Below are 4064 nucleotides of genomic sequence, written 5' to 3' on the forward strand. Positions count from 1 at the left end.
TTCAAGGAATATTGTACATAATAACGTAGGTAACATGATGTTGTTCTAAGCAGGAATTTTATGTCACTGGCCGTTAAAGTCAAGCTGATGAAAGACCTGCTTAATGTGCAATCATACTTCAGTGCAACTTCAATTAAAAAAATACTGTAATTATAAGTTCAGTAACTTGCCTGAATTCCTCAATCAAGATGGCCTAGTGTTTCTCTCCTTTTTCCATATGGGAAAATTCCTCTGAAATCATTTGAAGCTTGGGACAAAATTCCACAGCTGTATTCCTCAGGATCACTTTGCAGAGTCTTCAAGATTCAGATACAGGGGAAGCTTCGATTCAACCTTTTAGAGAAGACATTCCAGCTCACATGATCTCATCAACCAAGAGAATATGGGTGGCAATCACAGTGCAGGAGTGAAGAAGCTGTTTCTTTACACAATGGTTATCCCATATGCCTACTTCTGCTGCTACCATTGGCTCACCTGTGTCCAGGTCCACACCCACAAGCTGACCTGATTCTGAACATTCTGCTTGAATTTTAACTAATATTTCCTGAAGGTCAAAACCAGAGTTCTGAGCAAGAACCTTTGGAATAATGAGCAACACATCAGCAAATGCTTGGACTCCAAGCTGTGCCCTGCCCTTTACACTGGGCTTATATTTAATCAGGGCTTCTGCCATTGCCACTTCCACAGCATTAGCACCTGGAAACACACAGCCCTCATCAATAGCATTTTTGACAGCCCTCAAGCCATCCCTTACTGCATCTTTTGAGCTGAATGAGTGTGTGCTTATTTGGTCCTTTGATCAATAACATGACAGAGCAAGTTTTGTTACATTTCTCAATAAAGGTGCACTTCTCTTCTCCCAATGTATGTTTGTATACAAGTCCTGCATGTCCCAAGCAATCAGGATTTAGGTTGTCAAAAGAATTCAGGGCTACCTCACCACAAGCAAGTCAGCCTCTCTCTATATTTCTCCTTTTATCTCTGTGCAGAGTGACTATGCCTTCTTTTGCAAGAGCATCTAAGGAAAAGAGGTCAATTCCCTCTTGATTAATAACAACAAATCCTTTATCTGAATCACCACAGACTTTCTTTTTCAGTTCTATTTTTTTTAACTCTTATCTTCAATGAATTTTCTTTCAGCTTTTATGAGTTTTTGTCTCCTTCTGCATTCTCGTAAAAAAAAAGCCAGAATTCACTTCTGTTTTTTCATATTCTAATGACACATTACACTTGAGAATGTATACATCCTCCACCGTTTTCTTCTTATCAAGATGCTGTGCTCCGTGGTCAAAACAAGCCCTCTGATTAAGCTTGTATCAGTTTCAGATTTGTGTTTCATCTCCATGATCATAACCATGAAGAGATCAATAGGTTCATCTTGTCTTTTAATGGCCAAAATGGAGTTCACTACAGCCTCAGCAGGAACTTTTGTGCCAAGAGATGTTCTGGCCACATTTATAAGTGTTTCCCTGTCCATCTCTTTCCTTACTTTGACTTCTTCCAAAAACTGAAGGGCCTTTTCCTTTGCAGCTTCAAATCCTCCAGTGATTATTCTGGGATGAAGGCCTTCAGAAATGTAGAGATCTGCCTGTTTCAGTAGCTCTTCAATGATTAGGCCATTGGAAGTTGTACTATCACTAGTTATATCATCCTGGGCTGTTGCTACCTTTGCTATTAAGGAAGCTGTTGCATGTTGAATTTGCATTTCGTGAAGCAGCACATTGCCATCTTTAGTAAGCTTGATGTCTCCAGCGCCAGAAACAAGCATCTTCATGGTGCCCTTGGGCCCCAGGTTGGTCTTCAGCACATCCTGCAGACCCCACGTAACGCTGATGTTGACCACTAGCACCGCCTCTGTTCGGGCCACCTCAGCCTTGGGGTTTAGGGTCTTCACCACCGCCATAGCTGCTGCAGTGGAGGAAAAGGAAGCCATGTGGCACAGAGAGCCCAGAGCCAGTGCGGCTCTTTTTTTAAATGGGGTTACTTTCTTCTAGGATTTTTAGTTTCTGCTCTTGTGTTTGGGTGTTTAATCCAACTTCAGTTACTAATTTTTGCATATGGTGAGATATATGGCTCCAGTTTCATTCTTCTATATGTGGCTATCCAGTCTCCTCAGCGCCAGTTATTGAACAGGGTGTCCTTTCCCCAGCGTATTTTTTTGTTGACTTTGTCAAAGATCAGTTGGTTGTAAGTATGTGGCTTTATTTCTGGGTTATCTATTCTGCTCCATTGATCTATGTGTTTATTTTTTATACCATACTATGCTGTTTTTTTACTACAGCCTTGTTATATAATTTGAAGTCAGGTAATGTCATACCTCCAGCTTTGTTTATTTTGTTTTTGTTTTTGTTTTTTTGAGATGGAGTCTCACTCATTGCCAGGGCTGGAGTGCAATGGTGCAATCTCAGCTCACTGCAACCTTCGCCTCCTGGGTTCAAGTGATTCTTGTGCCTCAGCCTTCTGAGTAGCTGGGATTACAGGCACCTGCCATCACAGCCGGCTATTTTTTTTTTTGTATTTTTAGTAGAGATGAGGTTTCACCATGTTGGCCAGGTTGATTTCAACCTCCTGACCTCAGGTGATCCACTCACCTTGGCCTCCCAAAAAGTCCTGGGATTACAGTCGTGAGCTACCACACCTGGCCACACCCGGCTAATTTTTGTATTTTTCGTAGAGATGGGGTTTCACCATGTTGGTAGGCCAGGCTTGTCTTGAACTCCTGATGTCAGGTGATCCGCCTGCCTGGAATTCCCAAAGTGCTGGGATTACAGGAGTGAGCCACCATGCCTGGATCAGCTTTGTTCTTTTTTCTTAGGATTGCCTTGGCTGTTCAGGCTCTTTTTTTGATTCCATATGAATTTTTAGGGTAGTTTTCTCTTTCTTTTTTTTTTTTTTTAGTTTTTTCTAATTCTGTGAAAAATGTATGTTGGTAATTTGATAGGGATTGCAGTGAATCCGTAGATTGCATTGGGTAGTACAGTCCTTTTTTTTTTTTTTTTTTTTTGAGACAGAGTCTCTCTGTCGTCCAGGCTGGAGTGCAGTGGTGTGATCTGGGATCACAACAGGCTCCGTCCGCCTCTTGGGTTCACGCCATTCTCCTGCCTCAGCCTCCCAAGTAGCTGGGACTAGAGGCACCCGCCACCAAGCCTGGCTAATTTTTTGTATTTTTTGTAGAGACGGGGTTTCACTGTGTTAGCCAGGTAGTACAGTCATTTTAATGATATTGATTCTTCTAATCTATGAGCATGGGATATTTTTCCATTTGTTTGTGTCATCTACAATTTCATTTATTAGTATTTCATAGTTCTCCTTATAGGAATTATTCCCCTCACTTGTTAAATATATTCCTAGGTATTTTATTTTGTTGTAGCTATTGTAAATAGAAATTGCCTCCTTAATTTGGTCCTCAGCTAAATCATTGATGTAGACAAACACTACTGATTTGTGTACATTAATTTTGTATCCTGAAGCTTTACTGATTCATTTATCAAATCTAAGAGTTTTTTGGTGAAGTCTTTAGGGTTTTCTAGATATAAAATCATATCATCAGGCCAGGTGTGGTGGCTTACACCTGTAATCCTAGCACTTTAGGAGGCCAAGGCTGGTGGATCACCTGAGGTCAGAAGTTTGAGATCAGCCTGGCTAACATGGTTAAATCCTGTCTCTCCTAAAAATACAAAAATTAGCCAGGCGTTGTGGCTGGTGCTTGTAATCCCAGCTACTTGAGAGGCTGAGGCAGGAGAATTGCTTGAGCCTGGGAGGCGGAGGTTGCAGTGAGTCGAGATCACACCACTGCACTCCAGCGTGGGTGACAGGTGAGACTCCATCTCAAAAAGAAAAAGAAAACAAAACAAAAACCATATCATCAGTAAATAGGAATAATTTGACTTCCTCTTTTCCAAATTGGATGCCTTTTTAAAAAATTCTCTTCCCTGATGCTCTGGCAAGGACTTACAGTACTCTATTGAATAAGATTTGGTGAAAGAGGATATCCCTGTCTTGTTCCAGTTCTTAGAGGGAATGCTTTCAAGTTTTCCCTGTTAAGTATGATGCCAGCTATAAGT

At 41.2% G+C, this 4064-nt stretch overlaps 1 pseudogene; it reads right to left on the reverse strand.

Moving 5' to 3' along the window:
- Positions 1 to 328: 328 nt before the first annotated feature.
- Positions 329 to 1903, reverse strand: LOC108542994 (T-complex protein 1 subunit zeta pseudogene; annotated as a pseudogene).
- Positions 1904 to 4064: the final 2161 nt, after the last annotated feature.

The sequence above is a fragment of the Rhinopithecus bieti genome, unplaced genomic scaffold, assembly GCF_001698545.2.
Source record: "Rhinopithecus bieti isolate Rb0 unplaced genomic scaffold, ASM169854v2 scaffold_22165, whole genome shotgun sequence".
Lineage (NCBI taxonomy): Eukaryota > Metazoa > Chordata > Mammalia > Primates > Cercopithecidae > Rhinopithecus > Rhinopithecus bieti.